The sequence below is a fragment of the Triticum aestivum genome, chromosome 1D, assembly GCF_018294505.1.
Source record: "Triticum aestivum cultivar Chinese Spring chromosome 1D, IWGSC CS RefSeq v2.1, whole genome shotgun sequence".
NCBI lineage: Eukaryota > Viridiplantae > Streptophyta > Magnoliopsida > Poales > Poaceae > Triticum > Triticum aestivum.
This window is the reverse complement of record NC_057796.1, coordinates 393,768,134-393,790,511: the sequence shown is the minus strand read 5'-3', so window position 1 is coordinate 393,790,511 and position 22,378 is coordinate 393,768,134. Positions and strand designations below refer to the sequence as shown.

The window sequence follows — 22,378 nt, the reverse complement described above, 5'->3', positions numbered from 1 at the left end:
TTCTTAGATTGATGTTGCTATGACTTTGCTATGCTTAATGCTTGTCACTTTGGGCCCGGGTGCCATGAACTCAGATCTGAACCGTTTACGAATTCATCATTATATACATGTGTTAGATCCGATCTTGAAAGTTATAATCACCTACTACGTGTTATGATCCGGTAACCCCGGAGTGACAATAATCGGGACTTCTTCCGGTGATTACCGTAGTTTGAAGAGTTCATGTATTCATATGTGTTAATGCTTTGTTCCCGTTCTCTATTAAAAGGAGGCTTTAATATCCCTTAGTTTCTAATATGGACCCGCTGCCACGGGAGGGTAGGACAAAAGATGTCATGCAGGTTCTTTTAATAAAGCACGTATGACTATTTACGAAATACATGTGTACATTATATCGATGAACTAGAGCTAGTGCCGTATCGCTCTAGGTTATAACTGTCACATGATGAATATCATCCAACAAGTCACCGGTCCAATGCCTACAAATTTATCCTATATTGTTTCTGCTAAGTTACTACTGCTATCATCACTGTTACACTTGCTACAAAATTGTTGCTATCACTGTTACTGTTACTATTGCTGTTGTCACTATTATCAAAACTATCAAACTACTTTGCTACTGATTACTTGCTGCAGATAATTAATCTCCAGGTGTGGTTGAATTGACAACTCAGCTGCTAATACCTTCAAATATTCTTTGGCTCCCCTTGTGTCGAATCTATAAATTTGGGTTAAATATACTTTATCCTCGAAAACTGTTGCGATCCCCTATACTTATGGGTTATCAGACGTGCTTTTAAGTTCCGTGCCATGCGGGCCGTACAGTAAACGCAGGCAACCAAACGGGCCAAGTTCTTCCCGCGCAGGCCAGGCTGGGCCACATGCAGGCAACCAAACACGCCCAACATGTGCGTGCAGAGGCCAGCGCTCGTAGGCAACCACGCCAGCGCGGGCACGTGATGAGGACGAGAGGCCGACGCTTGACGCGCTAGCGGCCGCCTATAAGTGCAGCTGCGTGCGTGAAGCCCGGGCGGTGACCAATCCAGTCCAAGATGATGAAGATGTCAACGAAGTAGACACGCGTTGAGATGATGAATGGCGGCGGGCGACGCAAACCGATCTATAGATCGGATCGGATAACCAAAAAAGAACACCGATCAAGCGATCGACGAGAGAAAAAATCCGAATCAACAGATCGGGAAAAAAGACTCTCTAGGCAACCGGTCAACACGACCGGAGACGAACCCTAGGTACGGGCGGCGCGACCCCCGGTGGCGATCATGGAGATCGACTGTCCCGAGGGCGGCGTGGTGCAGAAGCGGCAGCGACTAGGGTTTTGGATCGGTTAGGCTGATACCATGTTAGAACGATAGAGAGAGGGATTTGGTGGAATAGTTGTTTGTATTGCTTGGGCCTCGTGGGCTTATATATAGGAGTACAACGACCAACTTAGAGTACAAGACATGGCAGGACCAAATCCTAGTCTATCCTATACTTCCTAATAATCATATACTCAACATTCATTACGCAATGACAGAAATTCTATGCAATCCAAGACATCAAGGTTTTAACATAAAATTAATTATGTGAGTAATTCCAGTAGAAAACTGACGAATGAGTGTCACTCTGGGTATGAGCACTAATTTAAAAGGTATCGGAATGCTTGATTTCAAGCTATATTTTCAGCTTTGCAAGCAGCAAGGTGTTGCCATTATGTTTAGGTCCGGTGCAAGAGCTTCTATTACTACAGGAATTAGTTTTAAAATAGGAGTTCTTAACTGAAGCAAGAACAAGAAAAATAAAGTGACAGTATGTATGTGGACCAACCACAAAAAAATACATAATAGCATGTGTATATTTTTGCCTGCAAAAAAACGATTCTAAACATGCATACTCTCAGTCCAGTGCGCTTGCCTAAAAAAAAAGAAAAAACTCCCAGTGCGCTGTGCGCCTCGTCGACTTCCTCCCAAGAACCCAGCGCCGGGTTGACGGAATCTCTCCTCCGCCGCCGTCCTTCCATCCCATCCTCCCACAGGAAAGCTGTGATTCTCCGCCCCAATTCCTCCCTCCCTCCAGCTTCCCGCCTCGTGTCTCGAGCGGCTGGACTGTTTGCGCGCAATCGGCGAGGCCGCCTCGCCGGCGACGCGCGATGGAGGAGCAGGAGGGGGAAGGAGTAGGTCAGCACAGAGGCAATCGCTGCCAGGGTTGTGGATTTCATCAGGCAGCCCGTGCGCATTAGGTACGCTGTTAGCCGTTTCTGTCAGGTGCAAAAATAAGGATTTAGTCAAGTTTCAGATTAGAATCTCATGCCAGGATGTTGGAATGATTGTATGGGACTGGAATTGCATGTTACTGATTTGAAGCCCTTCCTTGGTAGCTGATACATTTTGCCTCCTTCCCCGTAATTGAGATTCCAATGCTAGATCAGTATGCAGCACTAGTATCCATATTGCCGTCTCATGCGTCTGAACAAATACAATGTTGAGCACCAGGATAATGTTGAAACTGTATCAGTTATATTAAGTACTAGTGTGCAATCTTGTAATTTTTTTACCGGTATCCGCACTCGTTTTCTTTGTTAAGACTGTCACTAGAGGCGGAATAAGCCCCTCATTTTGCATTTCATCAGTTCCCTGTATGCTAGCTAGATGGCATCTTCCACTCTGAAAACAGGTGTGCCTGTCACTCTGCAAGAGCTAGAGCCCTCCTCGGAGATGTTCAAGCAAGGAGCATCCATTCGAGTAACTGGAATGTACGTTATCGCGGTTGCTTCCGTCTAAAAACCGCACATTTTAATTATTTTTTTCCAACCGGGCTCACACCCCTTTCCATTAGTTTTGCAATCAACGAAAATACATCAGTCTGTCTGTAGCATCAGTTCAACAGCACACACTAACTAGGCACCGAGCCATATGGAGCAACTACTAGCAAAAGGGGACTGAAAGGGGGGAGCGAGTTGGTGCATCGCCAGGAAACCCACCGCATGATGACCCTGAAACGGACCATCAGCTATGAAGCAAAAACTTGGCGATACAACAAACTAGTGCTCAGATATAAGACCGTTTAAGGAATAAGACTCCGCAAAAGAAGGGCCAAAAGATAACAGCAATGATCCAGCAGGCATCAAACCGCTGTGGATGAAGGCTATGCTAGAATAGGATGAAGAGCTAGCCGATCTGGATACCGTCACCATCTCCCAGAAGAAGCCTGTCGCGCGAGTATGATCTGTCCGCCAGAGCAGCCGCCACATGAGCCAGCCTCTTCACACCAGCCTGGAACTTCGTCTTGTCTTCCTCCTTAAGTAACCCTGCCCAATATAGCATAAACGAGCAAGCGGTGAAGACAGCCTCCAAAGGAGTGCGAGCATCATACTTTTCAAAAGTAACTTTGTTACGAAGGCACCAAATCCCCCAGCAAATGCCTGCAATTATCATTATATAAAATTTATCCCCTCCCGGGAAGAGTTTGTATAACCAAGCCAAGCTTGTCCATAGAGATCGAGGGCAACAAGATACCCCTGCTGTCAATCCCAGCACACCCCAGACCGTACGAGTGAGCGGGCAAGTAAAAAAGAGATGGTTAGCAGTTTTCATGTTTGTGCAGAATGAACACACAGGATTCCCCGGCCAATTCCTTCGGCGCATGTTGTCGCGCGTAAGCACCGCATTTTGGAACAGCTGCCACAAGAAAATTTTAATTTTCAAGGGGATTACAGCTTTCCACACCCATTTGTAACTGGGACTAGATAGGTTTCTCTCCAACCATTCGTATACAGATTTAGTGGTAAATTTCCCCTTCCTAGTCAAAGACCAGGATACTGAGTCTGGATCATCATTTAGAGGTCTTTTTCTTGCCTCGCACACCACCCACTTCCATTGTTCCTCCAACTCACCAAAATGCCTACGCCGAAAGGTAAGTTCATAGTTTTTTGCTATGAACGAGGCAAAAGTGCAATCTTGGTTTTGACAAATGTCAAATAGAACAGGGAAGCGATCTCGTAGAATACTATCATCTAACCATGGATCATGCCAGACCCTGGCCAAATCCCCACTATTGATGTTAATTCTCCTCCCAGCCATATAAGTTTCCTTGACTTTCATGATGGCTTTCCAGCAAGGGGAGTTAGAGAAACGACTACGGATATTCGCAACAGTTCTGTTCCTGAAATATCTTGCACGGATAATACGTTGCCACAGCCCATCACTAGTTTCGAGCTTCCACCACCATTTCACAAGGAGACTGATGTTCTGCTTATGAAGATCCTTTATACCCAAACCTCCAATTTTTTTAGATCGACAAATCCTGGCCCATTTGACCATGGTAAGCATGTTTCTTATTCTTCCTCCTCCAAAAGAAGCGTCTACGATGTTTATTCATTTTTTCAATAAAGGTTTTGTTAAAGAGAAACATGGACATCAAGTATGATGGGACTCCATCAAGACAAGAGTCCAATAATGTTAGCCTGGCCCCAGAGGATGCTGCATAGGCCACTCATGCATCCAGCCTTTTGATCATCTTAATTGTTGGGGAACGTAGTAATTTCAAAAAATTTCCTACGCACACGCAAGATCATGGTGATGCATAGCAACGAGAGGGGAGAGTGTTGTCCACGTACCCTCGTAGACCGACAGCGGAAGCGTTATCACAACGCGGTTGATGTAGTCGTACGTCTTCACGATCCGACCGATCAAGTACCGAACGTACGGCACCTCCGAGTTCTACACACGTTCAGCTCGATGACGTCCCTCGAACTCCGATCCAGCCGAGTGTTGAGGGAGAGTTTCGTCAGCACGACGGTGTGGTGACGATGATGATGTTCCACCGACGCAGGGCTTCGCCTAAGCTCCGCAACGGTATTATCGAGGTGTAATATGGTGGAGGGGGCACCGCACACGGCTAAAATATCGTATATCCAGTGTCTATAGAGGTGCCCCCCTGCCCCCGTATATAAAGGAGCAAGGGGGAGGCCGGTTGCCCTAGGCGCGCCAAGGAGAGGGGAGTCCTCCTCCTAGTAGGAGTAGGACTCCCCTTTCCTAGTCCTACTAGGAAAAGAAGGGGGGAAGGAAAGAGAGGGAGAGGGAGAGGGAAAGGGGGCTGCGCCCCCCTCTCCTAGTCCAACTAGGACTCCTCCTGGGAGGGGGCGCACCACCTCCTGGCTGCTGCCCTCTCTCTCCCCTCAAGGCCCACTAAGGCCCAATACTTCCCCGGGGGGTTCCGGTAACCCTCCGGCACTCCGGTTTAATCCGAAACTTCTCCGGAACACTTCCGGTGTCCGAATATAGTCGTCCAATATATCAATCTTTATGTCTCGACCATTTCGAGACTCCTCGTCATGTCCGTGATCACATCCGGGACTCCGAACAACCTTCGGTACATCAAAACATATAAACTCATAATATAACTGTCATCGTAACTTTAAGCGTGCGGACCCTTCGGGTTCGAGAACTATGTAGACATGACCGAGACACCTCTCCGGTCAATAACCAATAGCGGGACCTGGATGCCCATATTGGCTCCCACATATTCTACGAAGATCTTTATCGGTCAGACCGCATAACAACATACGTTGTTCCCTTTGTCATCGGTATGTTACTTGCCCGAGATTCGATCGTCGGTATCTCGATACCTAGTTCAATCTCGTTACTGGCAAGTCTCTTTACTCGTTCCATAATACATCATCCCGCAACTAACTCATTAGTCACAATGCTTGCAAGGCTTATAGTGATGTGCATTACCGAGTGGGCCCAGAGATACCTCTCCGATAATCGGAGTGACAAATACTAATCTCGAAATACGCCAACCCAACAAGTACCTTTGGAGACACCTGTAGAGCACCTTTATAATCACCCAGTTACGTTGTGACGTTTGGTAGCACACAAAGTGTTCCTCCGGTAAACGGGAGTTGCATAATCTCATAGTCATAGGAACATGTATAAGTCATGAAGAAAGCAATAGCAACATACTAAACTATCGGGTGCTATGCTAACGGAATGGGTCAAGTCAATCACGTCATTCTCCTAATGAGGTGATCCCGTTAATCAAATGACAACTCATGTTTATGGCTAGGAAACATAACCATATTTGATTAACGAGCTAGTCAAGTAGAGGCATACTAGTGACACTCTGTTTGTCTATGTATTCACACATGTATTATGTTTCCAGTTAATACAATTCTAGCATGAATAATAAACATTTATCATGATATAAGGAAATAAATAATAACTTTATTATTGCCTCTAGGGCATATTTCCTTCAGTCTCCCACTTGCACTAGAGTCAATAATCTAGATTACATAGTAATGATTCTTACACCCATGGAGTCTTGGTGCTGATCATGTTTTGCTCGTGGAAGAGGCTTAGTCAACGGGTCTGCAACATTCAGATCCGTATGTATCTTGCAAATTTCTATGTCTCCCACCTGGACTAAATCCCGGATGGAATTGAAGCGTCTTCTGGTGTGCTTGGTTCTCTTGTGAAATCTGGATTCCTTTGCTAAGGCAATTGCACCAGTATTGTCACAAAAGATTTTCATTGGTCCCGATGTACTAGGTATGAGACCTAGATCGGATATGAACTCCTTCATCCAGACTCCTTCATTTGCTGCTTCCGAAGCAGCTATGTATTCCGCTTCACACGTAGATCCCGCCACGACACTTTGCTTAGAACTGCACCAACTGACAGCTCCACCGTTCAATGTAAATACGTATCCGGTTTGCGATTTCGAATCGTCCGGATCAGTGTCAAAGCTTGCATCAACGTAACCCCTTACGATGAGCTCTTTGTCACCTCCATAAACGAGAAACATATCCTTAGTCCTTTTCAGGTATTTCAGGATGTTCTTGACCGCTGTCCAGTGATCCACTCCTGGATTACTTTGGTACCTCCCTGCTAAACTTATAGCAAGGGACACATCAGGTCTGGTACACAGCATTGCATACATGATAGAGCCTATGGCTGAAGCATAGGGAACATCTTTCATCTTCTCTCTATCTTCTGCAGTGGTCGGGCATTGAGTCTTACTCAATCTCACACCTTGTAGTACAGGCAAGAACCCTTTCTTTGCTTGATCCATTTTGAACTTCTTCAAAACTTTGTCAAGGTATGTGCTTTGTGAAAGTCCAATTAAGCGTCTTGATCTATCTCTATAGATCTTAATGCCTAATATATGTGCAGCTTCACCGAGGTCTTTCATTGAAAAACTTTTATTCAAGTATCCCTTTATGCTATCCAGAAATTCTATATCATTTCCAATCAATAATATGTCATCCACATATAATATCAGAAATGCTATCGAGCTCCCACTCACTTTCTTGTAAATACAGGCTTCTCCAATAGTCTGTATAAAACCAAATGCTTTGATCACACTATCAAAACGTTTATTCCAACTCCGAGAGGCTTGCACCAGTCCATAAATGGATCGCTGGAGCTTGCACACTTTGTTAGCTCCCTTTGGATCGACAAAACCTTCTGGTTGCATCATATACAACTCTTCTTCCAGAAATCCATTCAGGAATGCAGTTTTGACATCCATTTGCCAAATTTCATAATCATAAAATGCGGCAATTGCTAACATGATTCGGACAGACTTAAGCATCGCTACGGGTGAGAAGGTCTCATCGTAGTCAATTCCTTGAACTTGTCGAAAACCTTTCGCAACAAGTCGAGCTTTATAGACAGTAACATTACCATCGGCGTCAGTCTTCTTCTTGAAGATCCATTTGTTTTCAATGGCTTGCCGACCATCGGGCAAGTCAACCAAAGTCCATACTTTGTTCTCATACATGGATCCCATCTCGGATTTCATGGCTTCAAGCCATTTTGCGGAATCTGGGCTCACCATCGCTTCTTCATAGTTCGTAGGTTCGTCATGGTCTAGTAACATGACCTCCAGAACAGGATTACCGTACCACTCTGGTGCGGATCTTGATCTATTTGACCTACGAGGTTCAGTAATAACTTGATCTGAAGTTTCATGATCATTATCATTAACTTCCTCACTACTTGGTGTAGGTGTCGCAGAAACTGATTTCTGCGATGATCTACTTTCCAATAAGGGAGCAGGTACAGTTACCTCATCAAGTTCTACTTTCCTCCCACTCACATCTTTCGAGAGAAACTCCTTCTCTAGAAAGGATCCATTCCTAGCAACGAACATCTTGCCTTCGGATCTGTGACAGAAGGTATACCCAGCAGTCTCTGTTGGGTATCCCATGAAGACACATTTCTCCGATTTAGGTTCGAGCTTATCAGGTTGAAGTTTCTTCACATAAGCATCGCAACCCCAAACTTTAAGATACGACAACTTTGGTTTCTTGCCAAACCATAGTTCATAAGGCGTCGTCTCAACGGATTTCGATGGTGTCCTATTTAGAGTGAATGCAGCCGTCTCTAAAGCATAACCCCAAAATGATAGCGGTAAATCAGTAAGAGACATCATAGATCGCACCATATCTAATAAAGTACAATTACGACGTTCGGACACACCATTACGCTGTGGTGTTCCGGGTGGCGTGAGTTGCAAAACTATTCCGCATTGTTTCAAATGTAGGCCAAACTCGTAACTCAAATATTCTCCTCCACGATCAGATCGCAGGAATTTTATTTTCTTGTTACGATGATTTTCAACTTCACTCTGAAATTCTTTGAACTTTTCAAATGTTTCAGACTTATGTTTCATTAAGTAGATATACCCATATCTGCTCAAATCATCTGTGAAGGTGAGAAAATAACGATATCCGCCACGAGCTTCAATATTCATCGGACCACATACATCTATATGTATGATTTCCAACAAATCGGTTGCTCTCTCCATAGTTCCGAAGAACGGTGTTTTGGTCATCTTGCCCATGAGGCATGGTTCGCAAGTACCAAGTGATTCCAAAATTCCATCAGTATGGAGTTTCTTCATGCGCTTTACACCGATATGACCCAAACGGCAGTGCCACAAATAAGTTGCACTGTCATTATTAACTCTGCATCTTTTGGCTTTGACATTATGAATATGTGTATCACTACTATCGAGATTCATTAAAAATAGACCACTCTTCAAGGGTGCATGACCATAAAAGATATTATTCATATAAATAGAACAACCATTATTCTCTGATTTAAATGAATAACCGTCTCGCATTAAACAAGATCCAGATATAATGTTCATGCTCAACGTTGGCACCAAATAACAATTATTTAGGTCTAAAACTAATCCCGAAGGTAGATGTAGAGGTAGTGTGCCGACGGCGATCACATCGACTTTGGAACCATTTCCCACGCGCATCGTCACCTCGTCCTTAGCCAATCTTCGCTTAATCCGTAGCCCCTGTTTCGAGTTGCAAATATTAGCAACAGAACCAGTATCAAATACCCAGGTGCTACTGCGAGTATTAGTAAGGTACACATCAATAACATGTATATCACATATACCTTTGTTAACCTTGCCATCCTTCTTATCCGCCAAATACTTGGGGCAGTTCCGCTTCCAGTGACCAGTCTGCTTACAGTAGAAGCACTCAGTTTCAGGCTTAGGTCCAGACTTGGATTTCTTCTCCTGAACAGCAACTTGCTTAATGTTCTTCTTGAAGTTCCCTTTCTTCTTCCCTTTGCCCTTTTTCTTGAAACTAGTGGTTTTACTGACCACCAACACTTGATGCTCCTTTTTGATTTCTACCTCCGCTGCCTTTAGCATTGCGAAGAGCTCGGGAATTGTCTTATCTGTCCCTTGCATGTTATAGTTCATCACGAAGCTCTTGTAGCTTGGTGGCAGTGATTGAAGAATTCTGTCAATGACGCAATCATCCGGAAGTTGAACTCCCAGTTGAATCAAGTGATTATTATACCCAGACATTCTGAGTATATGCTCACTGACAGAACTATTCTCTTCCATCTTGCAGCTATAGAACTTATTGGAGACTTCATATCTCTCAATCCGGGCATTTGCTTGAAATATTAACTTCAACTCCTGGAACATCTCATATGCTCCATGACGTTCAAAACGTCGTTGAAGACCCGGTTCTAAGCCGTAAAGCATGGCACACTGAACTATTGAGTAGTCATCAGCTTTGCTCTGCCAGACGTTCATAACTTCTGGCGTCGCTCTTGCAGGAGGCCTGGCACCTAGCGGTGCTTCTAGGACGTAATTCTTCTGTGCAGCAATGAGGATAATCCTCAAGTTACGGACCCAGTCCGTGTAATTGCTACCATCATCTTTCAACTTAGCTTTCTCAAGGAATGCATTAAAATTCAACGGAACAACAGCACGGGCCATTTATCTACAATTAACATAGACAAGCAAGATACTATCAGGTACTAAGTTCATGATAAATTTAAGTTCAATTAATCATATTACTTAAGAACTCCCACTTAGATAGACATCCCTCTTATCATCTAAGTGCTTATGTGATCCAAAGCAACTAAACCATGTCCGATTAACACGTGAGATGGAGTAGTTTCAATGGTGAACATCACTATGTTGATCATATCTACTATATGATTCACGCTCGACCTTTCGGTCTCTGTGTTCCGAGGCCATATCTGTATATGCTAGGCTCGTCAAGTTTAACCTGAGTATTCCGCGTGTGCAACTGTTTTGCACCCGTTGTATTTGAACGTAGAGCCTATCACACCCGATTAACACGTGGTGTCTCAGCACGAAGAACTTTCGCAACGGTGCATACTCAGGGAGAACACTTTTATCTTGAAATTTTAGTGAGAGATCATCTTATAATGCTACCGTCAATCAAAGCAAGATAAGATGCATAAAGGATTAACATCACATGCAATCAATATAAGTGATATGATATGGCCATCATCATCTTGTGCTTGTGATCTCCACCTCTGAAGCACCGTGCTTGTGATCTCCATCTCCGAAGCACCGTCATGATCACCATCGTCACCGGCGCGACACCTTGATCTCCATCGTAGTATCGTTGTCATCTCGCCAAATAATTGCTTTTACGACTATCGCTACCGCTTAGTGATAAAGTAAAACTATTACATGGTGTTTGCATCTCATACAATAAAGCGACAACCATATGGCTCCTGCCAGTTGCCGATAACTCGGTTACAAAACATGATCATCTCATACAACAAATTATATCACATCATGTCTTGACCATATCACATCACAACATGCCCTGCAAAAACAAGTTAGACGTCCTCTACTTTGTTGTTGCAAGTTTTACGTGGCTGCTACGGGCTTAGCAAGAACCTTCTTACCTATGCATCAAAACCACAACGATAGTTTGTCAAGTTGGTGCTGTTTTAACCTTCGCAAGGACCGGGCGTAGCCACACTCGGTTCAACTAAAGTGAGAGAGACAAACACCCGCCAGTCACCTTTAAGCAACGAGTGCTCCGAACGGTGAAACCAGTCTCGCGTAAGCGTACGCGTAATGTCAGTCCGGGCCGCTTCATCTCACAATACCGTTGAACCGAAGTATGACATGCTGGTAAGTAGTATGACTTATATCGCCCACAACTCACTTGTGTTCTACTCGTGCATAGCATCAACGCATAAAACCAGGCTCGGATGCCACTGTTGGGGAACGTAGTAATTTCAAAAAAATTCCTACGCACACGCAAGATCATGGTGATGCATAGCAACGAGAGGGGAGAGTGTTGTCCATGTACCCTCGTAGACCGACAGCGGAAGCGTTATCACAACGCGGTTGATGTAGTCGTACGTCTTCACGATCCGACCGATCAAGTACCGAACGTACGGCACCTCCGAGTTCTACACACGTTTAGCTCGATGACGTCCCTCGAACTCCGATCCAGCCGAGTGTTGAGGGAGAGTTTCGTTAGCACGACGGTGTGGTGACGATGATGATGTTCCACCGACGCAGGGCTTCGCCTAAGCTCCGCAACGGTATTATCGAGGTGTAATATGGTGGAGGGGGGCACCGCACACGGCTAAAATATCGTATATCCAGTGTCTATAGAGGTGCCCCCCTGCCCCCGTATATAAAGGAACAAGGGGGAGGCCGGCTGCCCTAGGCGCGCCAAGGAGAGGGGGGGAGTCCTCCTCCTAGTAGGAGTAGGACTCCCCTTTCCTAGTCCTACTAGGAAAAGAAGGGGGAAGGAAAGAGAGGGAGAGGGAGAGGGAAAGGGGGCTGCGCCCCCCTCTCCTAGTCCAACTAGGACTCCTCCTGGGAGGGGGCGCACCACCTCCTGGCTGCTGCCCTCTCTCTCCCCTCAAGGCCCACTAAGGCCCAATACTTCCCCGGGGGGTTCCGGTAACCCTCCGGCACTCCGGTTTAATCCGAAACTTCCCCGGAACACTTTCGGTGTCCGAATATAGTCGTCCAATATATCAATCTTTATGTCTCGACCATTTTGAGACTCCTCGTCATGTCCGTGATCACATCCGGGACTCCGAACAACCTTCGGTACATCAAAACATATAAACTCATAATATAACTGTCATCGTAACTTTAAGCGTGCGGACCCTTCGGGTTCGAGAACTATGTAGACATGACCGAGACACCTCTCCGGTCAATAACCAATAGCGGGACCTGGATGCCCATATTGGCTCCCACATATTCTACGAAGATCTTTATCGGTCAGACCGCATAACAACATACGTTGTTCCCTTTGTCATCGGTATGTTACTTGCCCGAGATTCGATCGTCGGTATCTCGATACCTAGTTCAATCTCGTTACTGGAAAGTCTCTTTACTCGTTCCGTAATACATCATCCCGCAACTAACTCATTAGTCACAATGCTTGCAAGGCTTATAGTGATGTGCATTACCGAGTGGGCCTAGAGATACCTCTCCGACAATCGGAGTGACAAATCCTAATCTCGAAATACGCCAACCCAACAAGTACCTTTGGAGACACCTGTAGAGCACCTTTATAATCACCCAGTTACGTTGTGACGTTTGGTAGCACACAAAGTGTTCCTCCGGTAAACGGGAGTTGCATAATCTCATAGTCATAGGAACATGTATAAGTCATGAAGAAAGCAATAGCAACATACTAAACGATCGGGTGCTAAACTAACGGAATGGGTCAAGTCAATCACGTCATTCTCCTAATGAGGTGATCCCGTTAATCAAATGACAACTCATGTCTATGGCTAGGAAACATAACCATCTTTGATTAACGAGCTAGTCAAGTAGAGGCATACTAGTGACACTCTGTTTGTCTATGTATTCACACATGTATTATGTTTCCGGTTAATACAATTCTAGCATGAATAATAAACATTTATCATGATATAAGGAAATATATAATACTTTATTATTGCCTCTAGGGCATATTTCCTTCATTAATATCCAGGAAGTCCAACTCAATGTTTTTAAGAGTGGAATAGGTGACTAGCACCCCCAGGTATCTCATAGGTAAAGTGCCCACCCGACAACCAAACATCTCTGCATATACCAACTCAGTTTCATTATCCCCTCCAATAACGAATACTTCAATTTTTTCAAAGTTAATTTTTAACCCTGACATAAGCTCGAACAGATATAGCAACAATTTGACATTGATAGCCTTGTCTATGTCATGCTCAAAACATAGGACTGTGTCATCAGCGTATTGGAGGATTCCCACCCTCCCTCAATCAGATCAGAGGCCAGTCCTTTGATGAGATCTTTTTTTGAGCAGCAAGTACCATCTTAGTCAAGCACTCAACTACAAGGTTAAACAAGAAAGGAGAATGTGGGTCGCCTTGTCGCACCCCCTTGGCACTTTGGATATATGGTGCTATCTCATCATTGATCTTCACACTCACTGTACCATTTTTAAGGATTTGCGAAACCCACCCGCACCACTTGGAATTAAAGCCACGTTTAACATGACAATCAAGTAGGAACTCCCAATTCACTTTGTCATAGGCCTTCTCGAAATCGATCTTAAGAACTACTCTCGCCTGCTTTTTCACATGAGTATAGTGCAACACCTCATGTAGGGATAAGATACCATCCACAATATGCCTTCCTTTAATGAACGCATTTTGTTGGATGCTAAACATTTTGTTAGCAAACTTGCCGGCCCTAAGATCCATGACTTTAGTGATCAATTTATAGGGGCAACGGAGCAAACATATAGGCCTATACTGCTGGATCTTTTTGGCATCTGTTGATTTAGGAAGCAACATGTTGATACCATAGTTCAACCGTTGCACATCCAGCTTGCCTTCATAGAACCACTCAAACAAGCTGAAAAGGTCCGCGCTCACCACATCCCAACAATGTTGATAGAATTCAACAGGGATATTGTCCGGACCAGGGGCTCGATTAGATCTCATCTCACATAGAGCCTTTTTAATTTCCTCAAGGGAGAAAGGTCGCGTCAGGTCCTCATTATCCTCAGATGAAATTTTTTTATCCTGGGACCAGAGAGAGGCATCTATGTGACAAATATTGCCAGGGGTTGGTCCAAACAAATCTTTATAGTATGTAGTAGCATGGGACAATAGGTTTTTGGCCCCTTCTACAATCACAGAACCGCACTCAAGGAGATCATAAAGTTTTTCCTACGTCGCCCATTGGCCACTTTATGAAAAAATCAGTATTATTATCCCCTTTCAAGAGCCATCTCTCATTAGATAATTGATGCCAGTGAAGTTCTTCTTCTACATATAGATCATTAAGCTCAACTAGGATATCCAGCTTTCTAGTATAAGCCTCCCCACAAAGACCAATAGTTTCCTCAAGTGTTTCTAATTCTTGAAACTCGAGTTTAATAAGATTCTTCCTGATTTTATTATGTCCAAAAATATTTGACCCCCAACCTTTGAAGAATTTCTTAAACCTCTTCAATTTGATATTTAAAATATCAATAGGATCATTAGTATAAACTAGCCTGGACCTGATCTCAGCCACCAAGGGGAGAAAGTCTGGGTTACTCAGCCAGGCATTATCAAATTTAAAGCATCTATTCCCCGGGGCCCTAGATGGTGCCACCCCCCCCCCATCTAGGAGAAGTGGGTTATGATCAGAAATCTTGACCATTTTATGAACTGAAACAAGAGGATATAAATCCTCCCAATCAGATGACATCAACACCCTATCCAAATTTTCTAGGGTAGGGTTCTCCTGTTTATTAGACCAAGTGTAACAGCCTCCTGACATATTGATCTCTCTCAGCCCTAACAGGTGAATGACAGAATTGAACACATCAGAAAAATGGGACATGTTTTTTTGTTTTTCTCCCCACTATGACGCAAAATATTAACCCCCCCCCCCACCAAATAAGGAATGTGGGTATTATGGCACATAGAGGACATTTCTGCCATAAACTCAGGTTTATGCTCATCATGAGCAGCACCATATGCAACCATCAAGGCCCACTTGCTCTTTTTCCTTCTGTCGAAAAGGTCGATTTGTAAAATAAATTTCCCGTGTTTCACCCCAAGGATATCAAACTTATCTTTATTAATACCACAAAGGATGCCTCCAGATTCCCCCCTAGAAGGGTTCCACTCCCAATGAAACTTTTGATATGGATCCAGTTTTCTAAAAAAGGAAGGAGTGTAGTTGCTTTTCATAGTTTCTTGCAACCCAAGGAAGTCCACCCCATTAGCATTAATCATGTCAGTGAGGCAGGTAGACATGCCTTTCTTACTTGCCCCCCTACAATTCCAAAAGATACATATCATTTATATCGTTCCGGTTTATCTCTCAACCTGGTAGGTTTGCGAGGATTCATAGCATCCCTACCATCTCCCTTTCTCTTTTGACTTCTAGTCATAGGCCTAACAGGGTCATTAGGGGACGAAATGACCACTGTTCTTCTTCGCTGGTTTTCCTCTTTTTTTGCCTTGATTGGACAAGAGTAAAAGATTCATCTTCTTCTTTATATTCCTCATCCCAAGTCAAAGATAATGGAATGTTATTACCCAGCCCATCATTAATAGTTATGTTAGGAGATTCTTTCTCATTTTTTTGTCAAGAAGTAAATTCCTAGATGTCTAGTTCGCGAATGACATCAATAGTGGCAAAGTTAATTATCATCAGGAATTTGTACTCCCATAAGGGATGCACGCAACACAATATCAGTATTAGACAAGACCAAGAACTGATTATTAGTGTTGAGCATTTTTTTTACCTTCAACATCACGTTTCTTCAGTCTGTTGGCAGCCCAATCTTCCACCCTCTCCAGCTTCTGGAATTGTTTGCGTGTAGCCCTGTCCTCGGGCACCACAGAATCATGCATGGGCGACCCAGAAGGTGACTCAACATTGTATTCACTGGAGTTCTCTCCCCCTCCGCTGAACCTTCTTCAAGAGGAACAATATGAGGCAAAGAGGGCTAGATCACATAATCTGACAAAGGAGGAAACACAACTCCAAGAGGGTTATCGTAGTACTGAAGAAACATAGGAGGAGGGATAGGGGTTTGGATAATTTCGCAAGCACCTTTTTTATGGTTGATAGCAGGGATAGGGGACACACACCCCCACTATCATTTTCCACCTCATCACCATTGTTTTCACAGGAGAATCATAATGAGCCATTTTTTCATTAGCATGCTCTCTAGCCATGGATTCAATCAGCAGCTCAGTGTGGTTCCCTCATCACTATCCTCCTCATTATCGTTTTCAACAACAGCAGGTAAACATTGCGAGCTTTTATCATAGCTCTGGGATGAATAATTCCCCACCATAGAAGCGTTAGTCTCCCCTTGTTCAGTAGAAGAAGCAGGGTATGAGTCCACCCTAGCTTTCTTTGGAAATGAGGGGGATGCATTGCTGTCCACAGCAACCGAGGATTGATTCTTATCCCCTCCCAACAGACACGTTTTCTCTACTTCATAAAAGAAATCATAGAATTGTTCACCTAGCATCCCCTTAGCAGATGGAGGAATTTTTTTCACCTCTCTGCACCCAAGTAATATTCTAGCATACTCAGGTTTATGCAAAGTGGCTTCATCTACTTCCAAAGTTATGCCCACCAGTCCCCAGCATATGCAACATGCTCAGTACATCTCTTTTCCAAGGGAACATTTCTAACTCGAACCCATGCTTTTTCCATATTTCCTTTAGCTCCCGCAGAAGCAGACCATGGATTTATGCAAACAATAACCGAGCCATCTTTCAGAGGGAGACGTTTGCCATAACAGCAGGCTCTTTCTACCTCACTAGCATTAGGAAACCGCATAACAAATTGGGTAGGGCTAATGGAGCGAGCAGTACAACGCCACTTTTTCTTCCCAGGTTTATGAGCAAAAAAACATTAAATTCATGTTCAATCTCTTTCACAGTAACAGCCCCCCCTATGATGGTGATTACCACGTTGTTTGTTTTTTTCAGAGTTTTGTTTAGACGCACACAGATCAGGGATATAGAAAAAACCCTGTCCAGGGGACTGAAATCCACACAGCAAAGGAACACACTCCCAAGGCCTCAGTGATTGACATAACTGAGCCATATGACCAAGTTTGTTGCATTTCTCGCAACGAATGGTAGGGCAACAAGGAGCGAAATGACCTGGATTGTTATAGTTGAGGCACCATTCCTCAGAGCACTTGATGCCCGGAGGCGTAGTCGGATCAGCGGCAGGAGGTGGCGCCGCTTCCTTGGACGCTGCTGTCTTCTAGGTCTCCCACTCCTTGGCTCCTCCTCGCATCGCCCACGCCGCCGCTTCCCATCTGTCTCCAGCGTCTCCTCCAGCAGATCTCGAACTCCCACGCGCATACATCGCTGGATCTGGCCGCTGCCACACCATGGCGTGTCTGGTTGGGCGGCGGCGCCTTGCGCCCTCCCCCAAACCCGTCGCGGCCAGAGGTGTCGCGCGCCCTCCGAATCTTCCCCCGTCTCGATCTCCCATCGTCGCAGGCGGGTTGCCACGGGTCTCCCGGCGATCTGAGCGAAGGAGCGGTCGCCGCCGCCGACCTTGCCACGCCACCAGCCAAAGGAATCACGCGGAGGAGGTAGAGGGGATGAGGAAACCCTAGCTCTCTCCCATAGATGCCCGAAGAGATGAACGAGATGCAAATCGGACCTGGTCGTAGTGGTGGTAGGTGGGGAATTGGGTGGACCCCCTCCCCTCGGTGTCCATTAAATATCTCCTCGTCATGGCCATATTGGGCCCCTCATGGCGGTGAGACGGCCATGAATCGGATCCGGCAGCTCTCGCGATGCCAGATGTAGCGTATCCAACCGCTGCATGTCTCTCCTCCTCCCCGCTTTGCATGCAGGGACCCGCATGCGATGAGATCGTGCATGGCGGCGAGATGAGGCGGTCAACCCTAGCCAGATGGCACGGGAAGGAGATGACCTGGTTGACCTTGATGCACTCTCCCTCGTGCATCGACCGTCACGCCTCGCTTGTCGATCAGCACCATCCGAAGCGCGCCGTGGCAGAAGGATCTCGCCGTCGTCGGCGGTGAGAGTGCGCGCCGCGACGAGGTCCGGGACGAACGTAACCGCACATTTTAATTAACTGTGCTAACCTTCTTGGCTTGCGATTCTCCAGCATTCAGTCATACGATGTGGACTCTGCAGTTGTTGTCATTCGAGATGGCAGCGCGACGCTGAAGATCGACACCCAACACCTGAGGGACATTGGTTTCCAGTCCACTGCGCCTTTATGTTTCAGTTCATCGGCGTCGGCGAGCTCCTGATCCGGCCAAACGACGACATAGCTCTTTGTCCTTCTCCGCCTTTTCTCATTGAATTATATATGTATGGTGTCATTGGAACAGTGATGCTACACCGAATCTGTTGCTTATGTACGTCCCGCAGGCGATTCTGCAAGCACGTGTGGCAGGAACGTCGATGGCCTTGACCTGAACCTTTATCGCAGTTGCATGAAGCCAGACTGCTGAGCTTTAGGAAGGCATGATCCAAAGCCGTCAACCATTCTCATGGCCTCAGTTCAGTTCCTCTGAAGTATGGATCACATCCCCACGCGGCCCCCGCGTCATCCGCTTCGGGCGACTCGGGCGGCGACTAGGGTTTCCCCGTCACGCCGCCGCTCCCTCACCCTCCCTCCCTCGCCGCCACCTGAGAAAGCCACCGGATCCGCTCGCGCGACCGCCCGTAATGGTGGCGGCGAGGCCTCGGACGCTCCTTTCCTCGAGGAGGACCTCGGATCGGGGCGGTGGCCCTTCTTGGCGAGGCGGCGGCGCCTTCTCGGCCGGCGTCGTTCGCGAGTGTGCTCTGGCTGGCGGCCTCGACCACGCGGGTGGTGAGACGACGGCGGGTGGCGGCAGCGGCACGGAGGTCTTCCCCTCCTCGTCAGATCTGAGGTTGGCTCCTTTCCCCTGTCTCCCTCGTCCCCGCCGCTTCTCGCCAGCCTCCCTCCGAGCGCCGGTATGATGTGGGTGGGTGACCGGTTGAAAGGATCGATATAGTTGACTAGAGGGGGGTGAATAGGCAACTAACAATTTTTAGCTTTTCTTTACCAAATTAAACTTTGCATCAAAATAGGTTGTCTAGATATGCAACTAAGTGAGCAACCTATATGATGCAATGACAACAAGCACGCAAGCAAGTAAGAGATATAACACAAGTAAACTTGCGAAAGTAAAGGGATGAGATAACCAAGAGTGGAGCCGGTGAAGACGAGGATGTGTTACCGAAGTTCCTTCCTTTTGAGGGGAAGTACGTCTCCGTTGGAGCGGTGTGGAGGCACAATGCTCCCCAAGAAGCCACTAGGGCCACCGTATTCTCCTCACGCCCTCACACAATGCGAGATGCCATGATTCCACTATTGGTGCCCTTGAAGGAGGTGACCGGACCTTTACAAACAAGGTTGGGGCAATCTCCACAACTTAATTGGAGGCTCCCAACGACACCACAAAGCTTCACCACAATGGACTATGGCTCCGCGGTGACCTCAACCGTCTAGGGTGCTCAAACACCCAAGAGTAACAAGATCCGCTAGGGATAAGTGGGGGGAATCAAATTTCTCTTGGTGGAAGTGTAGATCGGGGCCTTCTCAACCAATCCCGAGCAAATCAACAAGTTTGATTGGCTAGGGAGAGAGATCGGGCGAAAATGGAGCTTGGAGCAACAATGGAGCTTTTGGGGGAAGAGGTAAGTCAACTACGGGGAAGAAGACCTCTTTATATAGTGGGGGGAACAATCCAACCGTTACCCCCCGCAACAGCCCCGCAGAGGGCGGTACTACCGCATAAGGCAGCGGTACTACCGCCGAGACAAGCGGTACTACCGCTCCCACGGCGGTACTACCGTGGAGACTGGAGGGCAGGGGAGATAACGACATGGGCGGTACTGCCGCGGTGGTAGGACGGTACTATTGCTTAAGAGCGGTACTGCCGCTCTACTGCCGCTGCGAAGTACCGCACAATCCGACACGAAAAACGCCCCCTCGAGTCGACGCGGTAGGGGCCTGGTACCGTAGCAGTACTACTGCTGAGGACCCACCAGCGGTACTACCGCTGCGGAGCGGTACTGCCGCTTGTGACCCCTAAGCGGTACTACCGCTGGGTACCGCGGTACTACCTCTGGGACCAGACTCAGCCCAAGGAGAGAGGAAAGGGAACTCCAATGAAGCGAAAAGGCTCAGAAGGTGTAAAGAGGATGTGTACGTGTTGATTCCACCCTAGCCTTACCAAAGCGGACCCCCTCTTGATAGTATGGTGACTCCTACGAAACTAATCCACCAAAAGAAGCGAAAGAGCTACACCGTCTTGAATGACACTCCGAGGGGAAAGAAATCGTCTCGTGCCAAATGATGAATCTCTGAAATGCTCAAAGCACACAATTAGTCCGCAAACATGTTGTCAGCAATCACCAAAACTACATCTAGAGAGATATGCCTTAACAATCTCCCCCTTTTTGGTGGATTGATGACAACCAGGGATTTGCACAAGGATATATCATGAAAGTAAAGAAACTAAGAACTACAAAATATAGACGGGCTCCCCCTGAATGTGTGCACCTAGTTGGTAGTGCCTTTGGAATGTAGGACACACACATTAGGATCAACACTCCCCCTATATTTTATAGTCCAACAACCTAAGCATAGGATACATGATAGACAAGCAACTCATAAGATACCAAAGTACTAGAAAGACATAGATAAAGATAAGGTAGCATATGTCTTACACCATATATCTGGAACTTAGGTCTCACTGGCACACAACCAAACACGGCAAATCGCGAGAAAACACAACGACACAACACAGAAAATGACGACACCATAAAGCACACCGACACCATAAAGCAAATCCCTAAGCTCTCTCCCCCATTGGCATCGAGACACCAAAAGGGCAAAGAGCGACGCTACGGCTCCAGGTGAAGGCAAACTGAGGAGCTCTCTCATCACATCCCAGCAGGGTCATCTGCACCGCCATCCTCAGTCGGAAACTGCTCGGTGTCGGAATCGGTCCACGGATAGTGCTGCTGAATCCACTCCTCTTCCTCAGTGATCTGGCCCTCAGACCCACTAACAACGGTCGCACCTAGATGACGCATGATCTCCTTGTGATGCCCCCTGGCCTTCTTCTCAGCCACATGAGTCATGTACTGACCACGAGACTCCATGCAGAAGAGCTTCTTCATCTTGCGCTTGATCTTCTTTGCCCAAGAGGGCTCTGTCCCAGAAGGCGCATAATCCTCATCGTCATCATCGGCCTCAGTCCCATCCTCAGTCTCCATGTCAGCAGCAGTAGATGGCCCCCCGGATTTAGGGGCTGGGACGCCCCAACTGTCCTTCTTCCTCAGACGCTTGATCTCATGTGAGACCAATTCTCCAGTTTCCAGCATCACCTGGGGATGGACACGTGCCCAGGCCTTCTCAATGAGCAGCATGATAAATGGACCATAGATCGGGCACTTGCGCTCAGAAATGGCAGTGAGAAGTTCAGACCACATAACATGAGAAATGTCCAGGGACTCGCCAGTGTTTGCTTCCTTCTCATGCTGGCAGAAGAGAAGCATATCCACGAGATAGGAGTGGACCATATCTAGATTCCCGATGCGAGGAAAGAGGGTCTCTCGAAAGACACGATGAAGGATGTCCAGGTAGGTAGACAACTCATAGGTTTCCTTCTTAGTCACAGGGTGAACCTTCACAGTGCAGTAGGGCCAGAGAGCTTGCTTGTGAGTGGAGTTGACGTTGCGGTGAGGGCAAAAGCCGACAGGAGTCTCAAGCCCGCGATCTTCCACATGAAGTAACACCATGAAAGCCTTCCACTTGACAGACAGTAACTTGCCATTTGTCATCCAGGTCAGAGTCCTTTCTTCATCAGTTCCAAGATGGACAGTAGCATAGAACCGAGCCACCAAATCTGCATCAAAGTCCTTGTTGAACTGCATGATTCTGAGAATGTTGAGCTGAGTACACATCTGAAGAGCTTCACCAAAGTACTCAGGATCCTTCTCCATGGCATCCGTGTCGATGGAGCGAACACTAATAAAGAGATTCTTCTTGGCCTTGATCACATCAAAGTAGATGGCAAACTAAA

The 22,378-nt window shown here is 46.4% G+C and overlaps 1 pseudogene; it reads left to right on the top strand.

The window, feature by feature from the left end:
* The first annotated feature begins 2,648 nt into the window (after nucleotides 1–2,648).
* Nucleotides 2,649–22,088, top strand: LOC123159580 (CST complex subunit TEN1-like; annotated as a pseudogene).
* The last annotated feature ends 290 nt before the right edge of the window (nucleotides 22,089–22,378 follow it).